The sequence below is a fragment of the Tursiops truncatus genome, chromosome 9, assembly GCF_011762595.2.
Source record: "Tursiops truncatus isolate mTurTru1 chromosome 9, mTurTru1.mat.Y, whole genome shotgun sequence".
Taxonomy (NCBI): domain Eukaryota; kingdom Metazoa; phylum Chordata; class Mammalia; order Artiodactyla; family Delphinidae; genus Tursiops; species Tursiops truncatus.
Window position 1 is genome coordinate 62804458 of NC_047042.1, and position 23186 is coordinate 62827643.

The following is a 23186-nucleotide window of genomic DNA, read 5'->3' on the forward strand; positions in this document are numbered from 1 at the left end:
ACCTAAGTGGGAAGGAAATCCAAAAAAGAGGGGATATATGTATACGTATAGCTGATTCACTTTGCTGTACAGAAGAAACTAACACAACAGTGTAAAGCAACTATACTCCAATAAAAATTAAAAAATAAAAGAAATATTTCTCTGACTGCTCTGTCTTCTTTAGTGCCTTAATTTTTGCCTCAGCCTTGGTAATTAATGTCAAGTCCCGGAAGGTTTACTATAGAATGCATCTGGCTCCCATCCAAGCTATAAAAGAGTCTGAAGAGCCCGCATCCAATCAGGAAATAGTAATGATCTTTGGCTCAGTTATAATATGAAGCAAAAGAAGACGATGCTTAAATGTTGGTACCAAACTTCCTTGGCACATGCTTCACTCTTTGCATATTGTTAAATTTTTATATATATACAAAAGTTCTCCGTGGGTGATCAAGGTTGCCTTCAACTCAACCCATTGTATTAATGTCTGTTTTTCATCTTTCTAGCCTTATCTTCCTCTTATTAGCAAAATTGAATTAAAATGCCTTGAATTGACAGACAGCCAAGATAAGCATAATGTTGCTTATGAGCATTCCATAATGCTCAAAGGAATTATTCATAATAGCAGAAAAACAAATTTCCATAATTAGTTCAGGCTCCCTAGACTCTGCCTCCTTCTCCATGGTATGAGTGTGACCCTCTTCCTTGGACCATCACTACCTGTTGCTTCATCCTGAACCAAATCCAGCCTCTAATGTTGTTGACCAAGTGGTTCGAGTGCTGTATACAGACATCCTCTGGCTCCATGGCTTCTTGGTTGGGCATCTCAGCAAATGATCCCACCCAGCTTTCTGCATCTGGCACCTATCCTGGGAATGGTTCTGAGAAGCTAACCTTGATTACCCAGATGGTGCCCATCTGCCTGGCCGTCTTGAGTCACAAATTATAGCCTAGGCCCTCGTGATGACCAAAACAAGGGAGAAGAGAAGGGAGAAGTCATAGAAAGCAGATTCTTGCTGATGTGACTCAGCACACTCGTTTCTGACACGAGAAGTACACAAAAATATTTGTTGGTTGGATGAATGGTTTTCGGGGTGACTGGGTGGATGGGTGTAAAGATGAATGAAACAAAGTGAAGAGTAATGAAAAGTTAGTTTGGTTCACCTGGACTTTGTTAGGCTCCAGGTGGGATGAGCAAGTGGATATTTTAATGGTTGTTCTAGCATGCTAGATTAATAATCTTCTTCAATCAATTCAAAAAAGCATGAAATATCATCTGCTTGGTCTTCCATGATAGGACTTGTTAACCAGTGTTGCTTATTTCGTGACACTCAAACTACGAGCTGTCAAAACCAATCTGCCTATTTAATTGATTTTGGCTTGTTTCCGAAAACTGAAATTTAGCCTTTTAACTGTTAGCTGTTATCCCTCTTCCAGTTAACCTGAATTTTCACAGGTCATGGTAGATCACAAATGGTGTAATTCCACTGCACTGCCATTCACAGACTCTGAGTAACTAAGAGCTGTGCGTGTATGAAGGCACTTGTCTTGGGATGCGATCTGACTTGTGGGTGCTGACATAAGACAAAATCAAATTACATTCACGGGGTAAAGCAAGCTGGGTGGAAACGTGCCAGATATAGCCTTCCCTTGTTTAAGGCTTCCTTACTTGATAAATGTAGCAGATAAAAAACATATATATATATATATATATATATATATATATATATATATGGAAACTGCTTGGGCTGCCTGAATCCACTTGTTTCAATTAGCACATCCTTTTTTTTTTGTTTTTTTTTTTTTTTGCGGTACGCGGGCCTCTCACTGCTGTGGCCTCTCTCATTGCAGAGCACAGGCTCCAGACGCGCAGGCTCAGCGGCCATGGCTCACAGGCCCAGCCGCTCCACGGCATGTGGGATCCTCCCGGACCAGGGCACAAACCCGCGTCCCCTGCATCGGCAGGCGGACTCTCAACCACTGCGCCACCAGGGAAGCCCAGCACATCCTTTTTATTTAGGTCTCTGTTAGTTCTACTGGCTGTGCCTCAGTTTGCAGCAAGGTTGCCTGCACCATGAGAGAAAGTTCACCACAGGCTGCCACTGCAATACGGGAGAGAGAGAGGGAGAGAGAGAGAGAGAGAGAGAGAGAGAGAGAGAGAGAGAGAGAGAGAGAGAGAGAGAGAGAGTGTGTGTGTGTGTGTGTGTGTGTGTGTGTGTGTGTAAGTGGTGCCTGGAAGCATTGGCACCCTGACTACATTGCAGCCATATCTGGTGTCATGCATATTCTGCTAAGTTATCCCTACTACAAAATTGGCTTCTGGTACCTTGTATTACATCAGCAGAGGGTCCTTGTGCATTAGGAAACCCTGGGGTGAAGATACCAAGAAAGCCCTTTCCAGTCCCAGAACTACTTTTAGGAGGCAGTATGGTTTCATTCCTCCTTTGATTGGGGGTTGGAGAGGACTGTGGGTAGACAAGAGCAGAGGAAGCAACTTCTCCCTCTGAACGCGTAATCTAAAAAGTGCCCTTTCGACAATTTGAGGGAATGCACTGACATGACTGTTATTAGGGCAGCAACGAAAGGACCTAGAGAAGGCAGTGTGGAAACAAGGCTGTGAGGCCCCCAAAGAAAGCAGGCAAAAGCCGGCACCGTTCTCTCTGCTCCTTCTGAGGGCAGGGGCCCTGCTGCAGGCTGAATCCCCCTGCACGTTAGAACCTGACGATGCCTCCACCTCAGCCCCAACCTTCCAGATGACAGGCAGAATCGGGTCTGTGCGGGGCACAGCTGGTTTTCAGCTTATGGTTGTGAATTGACTGCAGCAGTCTTGGCCCCAGAAGGGTCATCCTGAAGTTCATCACCATTATTTGGTGGTAACCGTAAGCCTGCCATGTGCTGGTGAGTCAGGCTGCACTTCAAGTGCTGGGCTCAGCCCTCAGCGCCAGTCTAAGGAGGCACTGCAGTGATCTAGGGAGGTGAACAGATGAGAGAAGGCTCAGGGCTGGGTGTGTGGCCTGGAAAGAAACCTCAGAGGTAGTACATGTTCTGTTGGTGCCAGGGAGCAGAAATGTGACCCAGGAGTGGATGTTTAGGGACATGGCGTCTCCACCGGTGTATTTGGTCTAGTTGAGAACTGTTTCTTATTTGAGAGGATTACCTTGGAGGTAGAAATCTCACTGTTGTTTCAAGCAGAGGCCAACCTAGGGATGGTAAGAGAGGTGAACTAAGGTCTCATGGAGGTTCCAGGTTTTGTAGGTCCCAAAGTTTATACAATCTGGGGACGCCTTTGAGAAACTACTAAATACAAACGTACAATTCGATATGAATGTAAATATTTATTTAGAATGTGAAAAGAAATCACAACAGATTACTGGAGCCTTGGAGATTCACGTTTCTTCCCTCTGAGAATTTTTCAGGCAATTTTCCAGGGATGTTTATCCAGAAATCCTTTTTCTTTTGTAACCTGTCTTCCCATCTCCATATAGAACATGTTAAAATTCTCACCAAACCTCTCAGTCCTCTAATGAGCCCCTGCAAGGAGAAGCCCCAAAGCTTAAACCTCATGACGTCATGGTAGATCCTCTTCGGCTGATAGCCCATCTGGGTTGAGAATTGTGGGTATGATCAGATGCGAGGTGGACCAGACCATCCTGCAGGGAGTGGAACGGGCAAGTAACAGAAGGTGTAGGGGTCAGAGAGAAAGAGCTCACTCTGGCTGAGTCTCTGGCACCATGCTTGTCACACTCTACCCATTTATCTCCTCACTTAGCGTCACTTTATTGTGGAGGAAAGTAAAGCTCAGAGATGTGAAGAGTCAAAGCTGCTTATGTCTGGTTCTGTGTTCTTTTTCTCACTCGGAGCTGCTAGAGCCTTCCTACTGGGGAAGTTTTCATGCTGGTAGAAGAATGATCTCTTCTTGAGGACAGACTGGGCTCAGAGGACAGCCCAAGTATCCCCAGCATGGGAGTGAAACCCAACACACACACCAGCGCCAGGGCCCTCCACGTGCGTATGTATTCCTGGCTCAAGGAAGATGCTTTTAAACCAGAGGAAATAATTCTTTTTTTGTGGCCAAAGGCACATGGTGTTGAGGCTTCACTGATGAGAAAATTACCACTGACATCCAAGGGGAAATCAACTTTATTCAAAACAACAGTCTGGAGTCTTGTATTTTTTTTCTCAGAGCTGCTTCTAATTCTTCCTTAAATCAAGGGAAAATTTCACTGATTGTCTGGGCCTCATTTTCTCCACTTATAACACAATCGTCCTCAATCCTCCTTCAGGTTCATTATGAAAATGAATATGAAAGCAGTTTAGCCTTTAACAGACCCATTTGGACACAGGTCACAAACAGCTATAAAAAGGCATTGATATTAGTTTTGTTGTCATTAAGAAAAACAACCGCAAATAATAATAACACTGATTTAGTTGTAAAAGAATCCAATCTCCCTTTGATGGAAGGTAAAAAAAAATGTACCATTTTTCTTTTTATTATGAGTATTATGTAATTAATTTATGCTTATAGAAAACTCAGACAAATCATAAGGAAAAATCACTCATAATCTCACTTCCCAGATATAATAAACTGCTGATAACATTTTGGTGTAAATTCTTCCTTTGTTTCCTTCTTCCACGTGTATATGCATGTATATGTGTGTGTGTGTGTGTGTGTGTGTGTGTAAAATGTTCTAGTTTTTACTATTTTTCTAAATGGTATCATACTATCCTCTTTTGTAACCTGGTAGTTGGCATAGTAATATATTGTGACCATCTTTTCATGTCAATAAAATCTATTTAATAACACCTTTAAGTGACTAAATTATATTCCATTGTTTCAGTGTACCATAACATGTAGAAATAGTTTTTACTGTTGAAACTGAACAGAAATCAATCATCCTACACAATGATGCAATGAACATCTTTTACTTGCTGATCTGATTGTTTTCTTGGGAAGCATTCCTAGAAGTAGAATTATGGGGCCAAAGAGTATGTGCCTTTTATGGTTCGTGATACACAGGCCAACCCTCTCTCCAGAAGGCTGTCCATGTGCTACACCCACCTCTGTGCCAGAAAAAGCCAGTTTCCCCATGCCTCTGCCAATAACAGGCATTTTCATTCTCTTTAAATTTGCCAACTTGAGGTGTGAAAAAATGGTATCTTGTATTCATTTGCATTTCTTACTTAGCGGTGAGTGGAAACATTTTTTTTCATGTGTTTCTTAGCCATTTGAATTTTGTCTACTATAAATTGCCTATTGATTTCCTTTATTATTTTTCTAGAATATTTTTTCTTTTATCTAATCTTTCCTAAGAAAGTATACTTAGCAATATTTTCTATACCTTATTTTAGGATGTAGCGATTCAGCTTCTCTTAAAATGTGATTTCCCCAATGCAGTCTCTCCTCACTGAAGAAAGGCAGGCAATAATTTTAAAAAGCAAAATGTACTGGCACTAAAATTTCCACAAAGCATATTTGATTTTTTTAACTAGCACTTCACCTCTCAATTTTTTAATATGTAATCTCTATCTCTCTTTCTCTGTGTTGATGAACTTGTACTTCTGGTTTGGGTTCAAAAATAAATAGGTGATCTAACTTTTATGCTCAGTTTGAGCTCCAGAACCTTCTATAATAATGTGTTTGTCTGTGTATGTGTGTGGATAGGGGATTGGGTATAAGCCGGTGGTGTCCACAAGATGTCTTTGTATCAATACCCGGAGGGCTTCTGCAACCTAACGACTGACGATAACAGCACAGGCAATTTGCTGAAAATGACAGAACCTATATTTTGGTACTAGAATAAGAACTATATATATAATTCACTATATAGACAATTTAAGCAAAATTACACATAACAAATTATAAATGACACATCATCGCTTCTGATATTAATTTTTAAGCCTCCACCAAGAATTACAAAGACCTCGGCTCTGCCTGGTTCTTGGGCACTCTTCTGTCTTTTCAGATCTCTTTGGTTCCTGCCTCTTCTCTTGCCCTGAGTTGATTTCTTTCTCGTATCAGGGCCCTGTTTTCCAGTCATTGCACGCTCCCATCTCCACAGTTGCCCATGTTACTGTTCATTCATTCCCAAATTGGAGCAGTTAAGGATACTAGCTTCCTCTGATGCTCTTTGCAGAACAATTGCCCTGGTTGTCGGCAGCCATCGCTTCCTGGTCCTGAAGCTTCTGCCTCTCCTCGGACGCTCTCTGCCAGCCTGTGCTTCAGCAGCACTGCTTCGCTTCCCACCCCTGCTGTGTCAGGGGGAAGGATTTTATAAACTTTAGAGGGAGAATATCTTCCAGACTGGTACCTGGGTGAAAATTATTTCCCGTTCTCATAATTTAAAGACGTGAACACTGTGTCACTTCAGGTAGACACCCATAAACAGTCCGTCCGGCTGCTTAACCGTAGAACTCTCAAATTATAAACGCTGTTCATACCTTCGGGGGTCCTGCAAATCTTGTTTACTTAAAAAAAAAAAAAACTCTTTAAAGTCTCTAATGAGCTATATGTAGCTAATAATTTGGAAATATTTATCAGTTGTCCACCTCCATGAGACTTGCTGTTTCCCCTTGGTAATCTAGGAGTTCATACATCTGCAGCTGGGGCAAGAGACACACCGACTTCACCAAAATATGGACACAGCACATTTTTCGTTATTCCTCCAAGTCATTACTAATATAAGGCAGGTTGTGTCTTCTACTGAAAATATTTAGGATGTCAGAGAAACTGCAGCACAGAACAGGAAGAAACTCTAAGTTGTGCTGTCAGGAATCACTATTCCACATACTTGATCTGCTATCCTCTAACCCAGAGAAAGCTTCGCCCGTGTGTCTCTGCTAATGGGACCTAGCTTCCCACCACTTTGCTGACTCCCCAGTCTCCCGTCATGAGAGCTTTCTCCTATCTCTTCTCTCAGTTGCCAGGACTTCATCTCCTATTAAATACTGAGCTTCTTATTTCACAATTAAGCAGAGCCACTTATCTTTTTGCTTTTTTTTTAAAATTTATTTATTTATTTATTTTCAGCTGTGTTGGGTCTTCGCTGCTACGCACAGGCTTTCTCTAGTTGCGGGCTTCTCATTGCGGTGGCTTCTCTTGTTGCAGAGCACAGACTCTAGGCACCTGGAGCACAGCATGTGGGATCTTCCTGGACCAGGGCTCGAACCGGTGTCCCCTACATTGACAGGCGGATTCTTAACCACTGCGCCACCAGGGAAGTCTCCATTTATTTTTGTTTTGCCTTAACCTTCTTCTCTCAGATTATGCCAAAGCTTTGTCTTTCCTATCCAATAGGGCCATTCATAAGAGAGCTATTTTCCATTGAGATTAAGCTCTCTGAACACAGAATTGATGACTGTCAGTCAGTAAATATATGAAACACACCCTCTCCATCAAGCAGCACAGCCCTTAGAGACTGGTCTACCCAAACTTCCATCTTGGCTATCTATGTCCACACATACTCCTCTTACATTCTTTCCCCTTCGCCTTCCTCTCTCCTTCTGTTGCATTTAGACAGCCAACTTTGCAACCCTTCCCACTTTGCTGGGGTTTTAATCAAAAGATCCAGACACCGGACCTCTCTGCTTACTCTTGAATAGCAGGTCCTGGGCCAAGGTGTTTAATGCCACTCTCCTCAACACGTGTTATCAGCCAACGTACACTTTCTCTATTTCCATTTCCTCTTTGCTTATGGGTTTTCTCTAACTGCTGGAGGCAGTCCAAGGGGTACAGTAACCAGGTCTTCTCTAGGTTTATTTTTCTCTTTCTTTGACCTGCACCATTTAGTAAGCGCTTGCTTTTAGCACACCACACGGTTGAAGGAGCCTCACAGAAGTACTCCACCTTGTTCTTGAGAAAATCCAACGCGATGTTTGCTGACCAGAAGGAAGCCTTAGCCATTGCTGCCAAGTGCTCGTACCCTGTTCTCCTCAGACAAACCATACATCATCCGGCCTGGTCCAGTGCTGTTCAGCCTAATGCTGTGATTGCACTGTGATTACCTGAACTGGACCTCCTGCCTGCCTTAGATGCGATCATTTCTCGTGAGTATAATTCATTGCCATCATTGAGGGCTTGGAGGTGATTCATTTCCACTGTCTCCTGTGGCTTCTAAATAAAACATTTTAAGCAAAGAATAGACAAAGGGAAGGCTGAGAACAGTGATGAATTCCTACATCACTCCCAGCTGACATGTTTCCCTTCCCAGACCAGGATCAGTGCATTAGGAGTGAAGAGATCACTCATTTCGTGACATTTTTGTAATAAGCTGCAGTGTTCACTATTGCGTGACTGAAGTCCTTTTTATTTATTATTTTTTTAGAAAGATGCTACTAGAAAGAAAAAAGTTCTCCCTCAATTCGCTTAAGATTATGCTGACTTTCTGACAGAAATTCTTGCTGGGTAACCTGATGCCAAGCCTCTAGCTGGGAGGATGCTGCCTCAGTCTGAGACGCCTGGACCCTGGTGCCACATTAATGCACTTTTGCTTCTCTACACCTGAACCCAGAGCTTGCCCCAGAGGGTGATATACCTACTGAAGGCGGGTCTCTGCCTAATGTAGGTTTTCCTTTGTTGTTTATGCCCGGATACGCTGAAAAAGCTGCTTTTTATTCTCCGGGAGAAGGAAATACTGACGTCACAAAAGGATTCTGAGCATAGGGCTGGAGGTGGGGACAGTGTGATAGCCTGAAGGGGACCTGGCATAAGGATGAGGGCAGAGGAGAGGGGATAATAGGCAAATGCAATGGCAGCCTGCCTTCCTCTGGATTACAATTATGTCAGCCGTTCCATTTCTTCATTTCAGCCAGCTCAAGTTAGCTGTTATATGCAGCTTAAAGCATCTCACAGACACAGCCTTGATGCAGTGAATAAGCTGGATTGGCCTAGTTTTGCTGAAATATTTTTACTATTCACTTAGAGCCCACCCAGGTCAACCTTCTTTCTATCACTCCTGCAGCAACGATGGCATCTCTTCTACAATATGCCATGGGGGTAGAGCCTAATTTCTTCTTTCTCCAGTAAGTCATTTTTGCTTTTCTGAAAACCTACGGGCTGGCTGACAGCACACTTTCTACTGAGAATTTCCTTATACTTTAATTTCAGTACTCTTTTTTGCTTCCAATTTTTCGATACATGAAGGAGTAGCTAGTACTTATATCTTAATAAATCATAAAATACTTCCTTCAACTCTCTTCCTCCCTTTCCTTCTTAAATATTCAAACTTCATAAAGTGCTGATGAAAAGTAAAAATTAATAAAACAAATTATTTTAAAAGACTCAAAATTAAAGCAGTGTTTAAAAAGTTTGTACCGGAACAATGTATGTGAATCTAAGGTATTAACTTTTTTCAGGATTATTTTAGTGTTGAATTGATTTTGTTCTAATTCTTTGAAAATTGTTAATGCCTGTGTAATATGTCTGTATGGTGATAGCTATTTATTAATTAGGATATTTGATTCACCAGAAAATAATTGCATATATCTCAAATCACATAGTATGGGATTTTAATGTACTCTATAAAAAGATAGAGAGTGGTTAAATTAATTTATGAAAATCAGAATGCAGAGCCTTTACCATAATGATCATGGGTACCATGGTGTGTGAAATGAGACATACACGTTTTAATATAGTTTTTGCATTTATAGCTATTGATAACAGCTAGAGCGTGATAGCCTGAAATTGCAATCTGTTTGCTGACTCTTGTTTCTCTTGCCCATAAAAGGCAGGCCGTTTCACTTGAGTGTAAGAGATGAGCAATGAAGACAGTGATGATTAACAACTACACCTCTCTTCTGGAAGGAAATGATACTATGCCATATCTTACAGTTTTCAAAAGAAAAATACCATAGAGGAATTCTACTTTAACTCAGATCTGGATGTAATCCTGATGACACCAACAGATATGTATACAGGTCATTGGGCAGAGCTGAGTGAATCATGGTGGTGACATTTTCACTACCAAGTGCTCTGCCTTAACTCTAAGTAATCAGTCAAATATTCTAGTCCCACTGACAAAGTCTTATGAGAGTGGTAGCTAGGAAGATATTTTTTGAGTTTTGATATAAAGTTTAAAAAATCAATAATAAACTTGTTTTTAAAAATCTATATAAAATCACAGCCCCCAGCTTTCCAGACTGATCTAGATTAATAGTACTTCACATCAAGATCACATGTTTCCTTGAGATTGGTGGCCTGTACCTGATGATCACACACTGTCACTTAATGGATGACTTTAGAGCTAAGTTTCCTAGTGAAATTACAGCTGGTATCCAGCCCCTTGGAATGATTAATCTGAAACTATAACTTAATCCAGAATTTCATGTCTTGTTCTTTGCTCCTAAGCTTACAAAGAACATGACTGGCAGAGACTGGAGTTCATGGTGGGGTTTTCTAGGACCACTTCTTTCCAGAGACGTCAGGCAATTGAGAACATAGCTTTTAACTCCTGTCATTTCCTGTGCCATTTGAATTATAGAATCTGGAGCAAGAAGGTGACACCTTTAATGTGAGGGAATCAGGGAACTTGTCTTTTTATTTCTTTAATCATTAATTCTTTTTTATCTTTTCAATCTTCATCTAGGATTTTAACAGTGCACGTACTGGCTCTCTTGGATCTATTCTTTGTGTATTTTAAATATATCATTTCCCCTCAAATTCTGCAAGAGCCAGCCAGCCTTTCAATTAACTGGATTGTTAGATTCTCCTATTCAGTATATTTTTCTTGTCTCCATTACAAACGTTTTAAGCAGTTGTATGTATTATTTGATTTAATCTTGCCTGGTCTTAGATCAGCCCTTTTACAGTGATGCAGATTCCATCAAAAGTTGATGATTTTCTAACGCTTTTTTTTGTCTCATATGTGGGCTGAGAACAGCAGGGGCAGGTGTAGTGAGCCAATGTTACTAAATCCATCCCTGCCCAGTGACTTTGGCAGGATGCAACTTGGGAGATAAAAGGGCTGTGAATGAGCTGGAAGATCTCACTCAGTAAACTCCATAACACGTTATGGTGGCCACCAAACAATTCCAGCATAACAAAGAAAAAAATGCATTCTCCCTCTCAGTTTTCAAGAATTGATGATTCTCCACTACCCCATAAGGACTGAGGTGACCAAGGAAAATCTATAGGCACCATTAATAGAGACAGAAACCCACAGAGAACATAGTGGAAGCCACTAGCCACGTAAACAGAAGAGGTGAGTGACAACATATTTCTGGATACACATAAGACAGATAATAAACTGGGACTCCCAGAAATTCACTGGGGGTGGGAATTATTTTTTAGAGATTGAATTAATGTAGGTGCTAAGCAGAGGCTTGGAGCTATTTGGATTCAGGTTTAAATATTATTGTGACATTAAGTTTTTGTTATAATTATTTATAATATTAATAAGTTATAAATCATGATTTAAGTTTTGGTGAACCCACTACCCATATAAAAAACTAACATAAATAATACCATGGAATATATCTGTGGGCTTCCCCTGACCCTGTCCCCCTCTCTGTTCCTGAGGTAACAACTATCTTGAATTTTGTATTCAACATTTTCCTTGCTTTTTGAAAATTGTTTTTATGTATTGCTTGTATTCCTGGGTAATGCGAGTTTTAGTTGTCCTTCTACAAATCTGGAGATTTATAAAAATAGTATCAAATGTTCTTTAGTGTTCTGTGACTTACTTTTTTTACTCAACATTATAATTCAAAGACTCATCCATATTGTTATATATGTAATTTATTCATTTTCACTGTTATTTAATATTCCATGGTATGACTATGCCACAATTTACTTATCCATTGTTTTATTCAGGAAATTTGAATTGCTATGGTTTTTGTTTTTAAAAACAATTCTTCGGAATAAATCTGTTACTTTGAAGAGACTCATTGCTTGTCAAGTTGGGGAGAAAGTCATCTGGAAGCTGTGCTATTTATGTGCTCTTGTGGACATTTAATCAGAGTGTGGTGCTTCACTTATCTCTGTTTTGTCAAAATTAACTAGAGTAATCTGATCAAATGAACTTTTCCTGAAATGCCGTATTTCTAATTGGGTGTTATTCATGTTAATAGTGAAATCTGCTGTCTTGTGAATATATAAACATATTTTACATTGAGTTTCTAATGCTGCCACCGTAAGCCTTATTTGGGGCACTGAAGAAAATAACAACGGGGGACTTCCGGGAAGATGGCGGAAGAGTAAGACGCGGAGATCACCTTCCTCCCCACAGATACACCTGAAATACATCTGCACGTGGAACAACTCCTACAGAGCACCTACTGAATGCTGGCAGAAGACCTCAGCCTTCCCAAAAGGCAAGAAACCCCCCCACGTACCTGGGTAGGGCAAAAGAAAAAACTAAACAGAGACAAAAGGATAGGGACGGGTCCTGCACCAGTGGGAGAGAGCTATGAAGGAGGAAAAGTGTCCACACACTAGGAAGCCCCTTCGCGGGCGGAGACTTCGGGTGGCGGAGGGGGGGAGCTTCGGGGCCGCGGAGGAGAGCACAGCAACAGGGGTGCGGAGGGCAAAGCGGAGAGATTCCAGCACAGAGGATCGGGCCGACCGGCACTCACCAGCTGAGAGGCTTGTCTGCTCACCCGCCGGGGCGAGCGGGGCTGGGAGCTGAGGCTCGGGCTTCAGTCGGAGCGCCGGGAGAGGCCTGGCGTTGGCGGCGTGAACACAGCCTGCAGGGCGTTAGTGCACGGCGGCTAGCCGGGAGGGAGTCCGGGGAAAAGTCTGGGCCTGCCGAAGAGGCAAGAGACTTTTTCTTCCCTCTTTATTTCCTGGTGCGCGAGGAGAGGGGATTAAGAACGCTGCTTAAAGGAGCTCCAGAGACGTGCGCGAGCCGCGGCTAAAGGTGCGGACCCCAGAGACAGACATGAGACGCTAAGGCCGCTGCTGCCGCCACCAAGAAGCCTGTGTGTGAGCACAGGTCACTCTCCACACACCCCCTTCCGGGGAGCCTGTGCAGCCCGCCGCTGCCAGGGTCCCGGGATCCAGGGGCAACTTCCCTGGGAAAACGCACGGCGCGCCTCAGGCTGGTGCAACGGCGCGCCTCAGGCTGGTGCAACGTCACGCCGGCCTCTGCCGCCGCAGGCTCGCCCCGCCCTACGTGACCCTCCCTACCCCCCGGCCTGAGCGAGCCAGGGCCTCCGAATCAGCGGCTCCTTTAACCCCGTCCTGTCTGAGCAAAGAACAGACGCCCTCTGGCGACCTACACGCACAGGCGGGGCCAAATCCAAAGCTAAGCCCCTGGGAGCTGTGAGAACAAAGAAGAGAAAGGGAAATCTCTCCCAGCAGCCTCAGAAGCAGTGGATTAAAGCTCCACAATCAACTTGATGTACCCTGCATCTGTGGAATACATGAATAGACAACGAATCATCCCAAATTAAGGAGCCCTGTGGATGAAAGGCTCTTGGTGCTGCAGCCAGGAGTCAGTGCTGTGCCTCTGAGGTGGGAGAGCCAACTTCAGGACACTGGTCCACAAGAGACCTCCCAGCTGCACATAATATCAAACAGCGAAAATCTCCCAGAGATCTCCATCTCAACGCCAGCACCCAGCTTCACTCAACAACCAGCAAGCTACAGTGCTGGACATCCTATGCCAAACAACTAGCAAGACAGGAACACAACCCCACCCATTAGCAGAGAGGCTGCCTAAAATCATAATAAGTGTACAGACACCCCAAAACACACCACCAGACGTGGACCTGCCCACCAGAAAGACAAGATCCAGCCTCATCCACCAGAACACAGGCACTAGTACCCTCCACCAGGAAGCCTACACAACCCACTAAACCAACCTTAGCCACTGGGGACAGACATCAAAAACAACGGGAACTACGAACCTTCAGCCTGCAAAAAGGAGACCCCAAACACAGTAAGATAAGCAAAATGAAAAGACAGAAAAACACAAAGCAGATGAAGGAGCAAGATAAAAACCCACCAGACCTAACAAATGAAGAGGAAATAGGCAGTCTACCTGAAAAAGAATTCAGAATAATGATAGTAAAGATGATCCAAAATCTTGGAAATAGAATAGACAAAATGCAAGAATCAGTTAACAAGGACCTAGAAGAACTAAAGATGAAACAAACAATGATGAACAACACAATAAATGAAATGAAAAATACTCTAGATGGGATCAATAGCAGAATAACTGAGGCAGAAGAACGGATAAGTGACCTGGAAGATAAAATAGTGGAAATAACTACTGCAGAGCAGACTAAAGAAAAAAGAATGAAAAGAACTGAGGACAGTCTCAGAGACCTCTGGGACAACATTAAACGCACCAACATTCGAATTATAGGGGTTCCAGAAGAAGAAGAGAAAAAGAAAGGGACTGAGAAAATATTTGAAGAGATTATAGTTGAAATCTTCCCTAATATGGGAAAGGAAATAGTTAATCAAGTCCAGGAAGCACAGAGAGTCCCATACAGGATAAATCCAAGGAGAAATACGGCAAGACACACATATTAATCAAACTGTCAAAAATTAAATACAAAGAAAACATATTAAAAGCAGCAAGGGAAAAACAACAAGGGAATCCCCATAAGGTTAATAGCTGATCTTTCAGCAGAAACTCTGCAAGCCAGAAGGAACTGCCAGGACATATTGAAAGTGTTGAAGGAGAAAACCTGCAACCAAGATTACTCTACCCAGCAAGGATCTCATTCAGATTTGATGGAGAAATTAAAACCTTTACAGACAAGCAAAAGCTGAGAGAGTTCAGCACCACCAAACCAGCTCTACAACAACTGCTAAAGGAACTTCTCTAGGCAAGAAACACAAAAGAAGGAAAAGACCTACAATAACGAACCCAAAACAATTAAGAAAATGGGAATGGGAACACACATATCGATAATTACCTTAAATATAAATGGACTAAATGCTCCCACCAAAAGACACAGATTGGCTGAATGGATACAAAAACAAGACGCATATATTTGCTATCTACAAGAGACCCACTTCAGACCTAGAGACACATACAGACTGAAAGTAAGGGGATGGAAAAAGGCATTTCATGCAAATGGAAACCAAAAGAAAGCTGGAGTAGCAATTCTCATATCAGACAAAATAGACTTTAAAACAAAGACTATTAGAAGAGACAAAGAAGGACACTACATAATGATCAAGGGATCGATCCAAGAAGAAGATATAACAATTGTAAATATTTATGCACCCAACATAGGAGCACCTCAATACATAAGGCAAATACTGACAGCCATAAAAGGGGAAATCGACAGTAACACATTCATAGTAGGGGACTTTAACACCCCACTTTCACCAATGGACAGATCATCCAAAATGAAAATAAATAAGGAAACACAAGCTTTAAATGATACATTAAACGAGATGGACTTAATTGATATTTATAGGACATTCCATCCAAAACCAACAGAATACACATTTTTCTCAAGTGCTCATGGAACATTCTCCAGTATAGATCATATCTTGGGTCACAAATCAAGCCTTGGTAAATTTAAGAAAATTGAAATTGTATCAAGTATCTTTTCCGACCACAACGCTATGAGACTAGATATCAATTACAGGAAAAGATCTGTAATAAATACAAACACATGGAGGCTAAACAATACACTACTTAATAACGAATTGATCACTGAAGAAATCAAAGAGGAAATCAAAAAATACCTAGAAACAAATGACAATGGAGACACGACGACTCAAAATCTATGGGATGCAGCAAAAGCAGTTCTAAGGGGGAAGTTTATAGCAATACAATCCTACCTTAAGAAACAGGAAACATCTCAAATAAACAACCTAACCTTGCACCTAAAGCAATCAGAGAAAGAAGAACAAAAAAACCCCAAAGTTAGCAGAAGGAAAGAAATCATAAAAATCAGATCAGAAATAAATGAAAAAGAAATGAAGGAAACGATAGCAAAGATCAATAAAACTAAAAGCTGGTTCTTTGAAAGGATAAACAAAATTGATAAACCATTAGCCAGACTCATCAAGAAAAAAAGGGAGAAGACTCAAATCAATAGAATTAGAAATGAAAAAGGAGAAGTAACAACTGACACTGCAGAAATACAAAAGATCATGAGAGATTACTACAAGCAACTCTATGCCAATAAAATGGACAACCTGGAAGAAATGGACAAATTCTTAGAAAGGCACAACCTGCCAAGACTGAATCAGGAAGAAATAGAAAATATGAACAGACCAATCACAAGCCCTGAAATTGAAACTGTGATTAAAAATCTTCCAACAAACAAAAGCCCAGGACCAGATGGCTTCACAGGCGAATTCTATCAAACATTTAGAGAAGAGCTATCACCTATCCTTCTCAAACTCTTCCAAAATATAGCAGAGGGAGGAACACTCCCCAACTCATTCTACGAGGCCACCATCACCCTGATACCAAAACCAGACAAGGATGTCACAAAGAAAGAAAACTACAGGCCAATATCACTGATGAACATAGATGCAAAAATCCTCAACAAAATACTAGCAAACAGAATCCAACAGCACATTAAACGGATCATACACCATGATCAAGTGGGGTTTATTCCAGGAATGCAAGGATTCTTCAATATACGCAAATCAATCAACGTGATACACCATATTAACAAATTGAAGGAGAAAAACCATATGATCATCTCAATAGATGCAGAGAAAGCTTTTGACAAAATTCAACACCCATTTATGATAAAAACCCTGCAGAAAGTAGGCATAGAGGGAACTTTCCTCAACATAATAAAGGCCATATATGACAAACCCACAGCCAACATTGTCCTCAATGGGGAAAAACTGAAAGCATTTCCACTAAGATCAGGAACAAGACAAGGTTGCCCACTCTCACCACTCTTATTCAACATAGTTTTGGAAGTTTTAGCCACAGCAATCAGAGAAGAAAAGGAAATAAAAGGAATCCAAATCGGAAAAGAAGACGTAAAGCTGTCACTGTTTGCAGATGACATGATACTATACATAGAGAATCCTAAAGATGCTACCAGAAAACTACTAGAGCTAATCAATGAATTTGGTAAAGTAGCAGGATACAAAATTAATGCACAGAAATCTCTGGCATTCCTATACACTAAGGACGAAAAATCTGAAAGTGAAATGAAGAAAACACTCCCATTTACCATTGCAACAAAAAGAATAAAATATCTAGGAATAAACCTACCTAAGGAGACAAAAGACCTGTATGCAGAAAATTATAAGACACTGATGAAAGAAATTAAAGATGATACAAATAGATGGAGAGATATACCATGTTCTTGGATTGGAAGAATCAACATTGTGAAAATGACTCTACTACCCAAAGCAATCTACAGATTCAATGCAATCCCTATCAAACTACCACTGGCATTTTTCACAGAACTAGAACAAAAAATTTCACAATTTGTATGGAAACACAAAAGACCCCGAATAGCCAAAGCAATCTTGAGAACGAAAAACGGAGCTGGAGGAATCAGGCTTCCTGACTTCAGACTATACTACAAAGCTACAGTAATCACGACAGTATGGTACTGGCACAAAAACAGAAATATAGATCAATGGAACAGGATAAAAGCCCAGAGATAAACCCACGCACATATGGTCACGTTATCTTTGACAAAGGAGGCAGGAATGTACAGTGGAGAAAGGACAGCCTATTCAATAAGTGGTGCTGGGAAAACTGGACAGCTACATGTAAAAGTATGAGATTAGATCACTCCCTAACACCATACACAAAAATAAACTCAAAATGGATTAAAGACCTAAATGTAAGGCCAGAAACTATCAACCTCTTAGAGGAAAACATAGGCAGGACAGTCTATGACATAAATCACAGCAAGGTCCTTTTTGACCCACCTCCTAGAGAAATGGAAATAAAAACAAAAGTAAACAAATGGGACCTAATGAAACTTAAAAGCTTTTGTGCAGTAAAGGAAACCATAAAGAAGACCAAAAAACAACCCTCAGAATGGGAGAAAATATTTGCAAATGAAGCAACTGACAAAGGATTAATCTCCAAAATTTATAAGCAGCTCATGCAGCTCAATAACAAAAAAACAAACCACCCAATCCAAAAATGGGCAGAAGACCTAAATAGACATTTCTCCAAAGAAGATATACAGAGTGCCAACAAACACATGAAAGAATGCTCAACATCACTAATCATTAGAGAAATGCAAATCAAAACTACTATGAGATATCATCTCACACCAGTCAGAATGGCCATCATCAAAAAATCTACAAACAATAAATGCTGGAGAGGGTGTGGAGAAAAGGGAACCCTCTTACACTGTTGGTGGGAATGTAAATTGACACAGCCACTGTGGAGAACAGTATGGAGGTTCCTTAAAAAGCTACAAATAGAACTACCATATGACCCAGCAATCCCACTACTGGGCATATACCCTGAGAAAACCATAATTCAAAAAGAGTCATGTACCAAAATGTTCATTGCAGCTCTACTTACAATAGCCCAGAGATGGAAACAACCTAAGTGTCCATCATCGGATGAATGGCTAAAGAAGATGTGGCACATATATACAATGGAATATTACTCAGCCATAAAAAGAAACGAAATTGAGCTATTTGTAATGAGGTGGATAGACCTAGAGTCTGTCATACAGAGTGAAGTAAGTCAGAAAGAGAGAGACAAATACCGTATGCTAACACATATATATGGAATTTAAGAAAAAAAAATGTCATGAAAAACCTAGGGGTGAAACAGGAATAAAGACAGACTTACTAGAGAATGGACTTGAGGTTATGGGGAGGGGGAAGGGTAAACGGTGACAAAATGAGAGAGAGGCATGGACATATATACACTACCAAACGTAAGGTAGATAGCTAGTGGGAAGCAGCCGCATAGCACAGGGAGATCAGCTCGGTGCTTTGTGACCGCCTGGAGGGGTGGGATAGGGAGCGTGGGAGGGAGGGAGACGCAAGCGGGAAGAGATATGGGAACATATGTATAACTGATTCATTTTGTTGTGAAGCTGAAACTAACATACCATTGTAAAGCAATTATACTCCAATAAAGATGTTAAAAAAAATAAAAAATAAAAACAATTCTTCGTGATCATTCGTTTGCATGTGTCTTGATATAAATATGTCAGCATTTCTCTAGAGTGGAAATGCTGGGATGTAGGGTATATACATGCACAGCTTTATAAGATAATGCCAAACTACAAAATTGGTAGTACCAATTTATTCTCCACTGAGAATGATTCAGAGTTTCTTTTGCTCCAAATCCTACCAGTTTTCTGCTCCACAACGGGAGAGGCCACAACAGTGAGAGGCCCGCGTACAGCAAAAAGAAAAAAAAAAAAATCATTTCCTATCCTGGGATCATAAAGATATTAATCTCTCTATATATTTTAAATGTTTAACTCTAGCTGCTCATATATTTATCTTTAATTAATTAGAAATTGATTTTTATGTATAGAGTAAGAAAGGCATTCAATTTCATATTGTTTTCCGTATGTCAGTTAGATGGAGGTGTTAATAGAAGAGATGATGAGAAAGGGTCTGAGAGTAGAACCAACAGGATTTGCTGGTGAGTTGGATGTCAAGTGTCAGAAAAAGAGAAGAATCAACCATGGCTCCAAAGTTTATGAACGCAGTGCACTGCAAATGCAGCATTAATAACTAAAAGGGAAGAGTAGGGATTTTTTTTTTCAGGCAGAGACCAGCCTTTTGGTTTTGATCATGTTAAGTTTGACATGACTGGTATGTATCCAGATGAAATTGTTGAGGAGACGTTTGGGTCTCTGAGTCTACGGTTCAGAAGAGAAGTGGGGCTGGAGGAGTTATGAGCATAAGCCCTGAAACTCTTCAGCCTTCCTGCTGTCACTGTCCCCTGGCCCCCAGGTGCCCCATCCTGCACATGAATAGTTCAAGTGTCAGCCAAGGATTGCAGGGAAATTAATATGCAGATTTGGTGCTCCCTTCTTTTGGGGATTTTCCCCCTTAAATTTTTAGCACTCTGGTTGCCCTAAACTCTGACCTCTGACTCCTAGGTTCCATGAACCTGTTGCTTTCTTCTTGAGCTCTGTTCTCTATGCTCATTGTATGCAAACTGGGGCGTGACCTGGAAAAAGAGCCATTTAAATGTGGATCTCACCCAGAGGAGTTCTCTTCTTTCAAGGGTCACAATCTCTCCAGGTCTAACAGAATTTTGTTATTCTCCAGTGCCTTCAAGTACTTGTGGTTTTTAAAACATTTCCCCAAAGTTAGTCATTGTTATGAGTAGGAGGGTTGCTCTGATATAAACAAGTCCACCATTACTGAAATCTAAAAATTTCTGCCTATCTCCTTGCTGAGAAGAAGTCCACATTTTCCCATATGCTAAGACCTTAACTTTCTTCTAAGTGGTCCGTCTTTCCTAGGAAATCTGGCTGATGAGGAAACGTCTGGGGTTTTACACTCAACCTGGGCCCTGGGGAGGAGAGGAGAAGAGAGACCTCTGAAGACTGGACAGCTAATCTCTGAAAAAGGAAAAGCGTTAAGCGCAACTCCGGTGCAGTAGAACGCTTTCCCCCAAGGCCCCCTCCCCCCGTACCTTTCCTCCTGTAGTGGATGTTTCCCATTAGGCAGGGTGGAATCAGGGAAATCAGTGAGAGCTACAGTAGATTTCCTGGTGAGCCACCTATGAGCAAACACATTCTACAATGAGACTGTTTTCTTCAAAACACAGATTAGTCTCACATGAATAACACATTTTCTTCCTAATAAAAGGATTTCCTGTCCTCCGATAAGGAACTTTTGCCTCCTTCTTAACGATGCTCTTATTACACAGGTTCCCCCTTAACTGAGATGGGCTGCCTGCTCCATCTGAGGAGAGTGATGCCAGCTTCAGACAGAGTTCTTCTGGCAGCAAACTTTTCACCTTTAGTGGGCGCCTGAAGTTCATCTCGCCCCACGGTGTTGCTTAAGTCTATGGTGAGGGAAACGTTGTGAAGCTGGCAGAACGGGGCCTCAGCACCCCTCACCCCCCTTTCCTGTGCCCCCTTCTCCCATGCCACATCCTCTCTCCAGTGTCCCTATGTCACACACCCTCCCCACGTATATGTTCTTGTGGTTCTTCCGGTCAGAAAACAGACAATTAAAATTTAGAATAAAGTTAGCTGATTAGGGCTTTCTCATGTTTCAAAGCACAAGAAGAGAAGTTCTGAGGAGCAGTCTCTAAATGATAAAATGACAAAATTTCAGACACTGCAACCCTGAGGAACTTTCTGGAGACTCCCCAATCCCACTGCGCAGTGCGCTGCCCCATCTGTCAATTTGCAAGTCCAGACCCACTGACAGAAGGGCTTTCCTAGCGTGTGAGCTACTTTGGACCTTGCCAGAAGCCACAGGAATCTCCTACTCCCTATCTCTATTTCCAGCCCACAGATCCGGAACCTCACATTCAATGCCAATTAATACATAAAGACCGCTGATTACATGTAACATGTTTTTGCTAATCCTTTCTCATCTTTTCCCACCTTTTTTCACTTTCTGGAGAGAAAGTGGCTGAAGATCTTAGAGATTAGTTGATTTAGGCAAAGCCACACAGCTAGTAAGGACTTAAACTGAGAGCTGATCCTAAATGCAGCACCGCAGCAGCACTGCGACTTTCCCCATATCGTATAGTTATAGACATTTAAATTTCTCCATTAACCTTGAAGGACTTGCTAATAAAACAGTTCTGAGTTATGTTTTCTTTTGACCAATTTTTCAAAGGAAAAATCTCTAAAGCTTCCACCTCCAGCAGTTATGAAACCGTACTCGTAAGCAAGTAAGACCCTGAAACTTGCCTGTTAATCCCTGTCTTCAGAAGGGGTCCCAGGGTCCTAATGTTTTTACATCTTTTCTTTCCGTATGATCTTTGAGTCACAGACAGCTCTTTCCATGCCACATAATTTGGTTGAGTTCCCAAACATGGTTCCATTGACTGAATGCGTAAGAATTCCCTGTGGTCTTGTTCTAAAAATACAGACTACCAGGCCCCATCAAATGTTCTGGCCCAGCAGGCCTCAGGTAGGGCCTCTCAGTGGTTTTGATGCACAGCCATGTGTGGGAGCTCTTGGACTGGTTGAAGAGTCAAGTCACAATGTTGGAGACTAGAGGTTTGGTCCTGGTATTACCACCCCACTCCCTGAGAATCAGTGTGTTCACTTGTGAGCTGAGAATGAGAAATCCTTGACTTTATACACCCTCTGCGGCAATGTATGAGAGCAGATTGTGTCATGGGTGTTAATACACATGGTGAAAATGCTTTACAAATTAAAATTTATTTCTATTCTTCTCCACAGGCATGGCCAAGAGAGCATCTAAAGTGTGTATCCATTCAATATTTAATATCCATCAAGTTTCTATCCAAGAGGGTAAAAATGCTGTGACCTTTCCTCATCAGGGGCAGAGGATAATCTTCTTGAGATCTCCTAGATGATTTGTCCTTCAATACCTAGTCTCTTGGCCCTCTTCCAAATCTAAAACTTTACAACCCATCTTTTCAGCTTTAATCCCACTTTTTATACCCACTTTTACAAAAAGGTTCCTTTTGCCTTTGGGGAGATGTCATTCAGGCTCCTTTGTCTGCAGGACTTTCTCAGTAAGCCTCCATGACCATCACTTGCCTTTCCACCATTTGATACTTAGGCTACTCTAGTTCTCCTCAGACTTGAATGTGAATTACAAGAGCCTGGGGAGCTTGTCATAAATGCAGCTTCCCAGGTCCTGCCTCACATGATTTTGGTCCAGAGGGGCTGAAGTGATGCCAGAAAGTTGCATTTAACTAGCACTCCAGGAAACTGTGTGCAGATGAACCTAGGTGCACACTCTAGGAAATACTACGCTATACCTTCTGTGTAGCATCAAGTTGGAATGTGCTTGTTTTGATTCAAGACATGGGATTTGTGGCATTTAGAAGGGATGGCTCTGAGGACGGCCTTTATACTGTGAAGGAAAGTTTAGCCGAGCACTTTAAGCCTCACTACTCAACTCGTGGTCTGCAGACTAACGGCCTCTTCTTACCTAGAAGTTCATCACAAATGCAGAATCTCAGGCCCCACCCCTGACCTTATGATTCAGGATTTGCATTTTAACAAGACTTCCAGGTGATGCATGTGCTCATCGAGGTGTCAGAAGCACAGCTGTAATGACCAGAACATGGGTTTGGACCGAAGCTGACTTGGGTTTACTTTTTGTACCCTAATTTATCAGTTGTGTGAACAGGGTTAGTAGCTTCACCTCGTTGAGTGTCTCTCTC

At 41.7% G+C, this 23186-nt stretch overlaps 1 long non-coding RNA gene across 1 annotated transcript in view; it reads right to left on the reverse strand.

The window, feature by feature from the left end:
• Nucleotides 1-20512, reverse strand: part of LOC109548412 (uncharacterized) — a 62361-nt gene extending 41849 nt beyond the window's left edge. Inside the window, exon 1 of the long non-coding RNA XR_002174491.3 lies at nt 20496-20512. This is a non-coding gene — a long non-coding RNA (uncharacterized lncRNA). The remainder of the gene's footprint in view (nt 1-20495) is intronic.
• Between the last annotated feature and the right edge of the window lie 2674 nt (nt 20513-23186).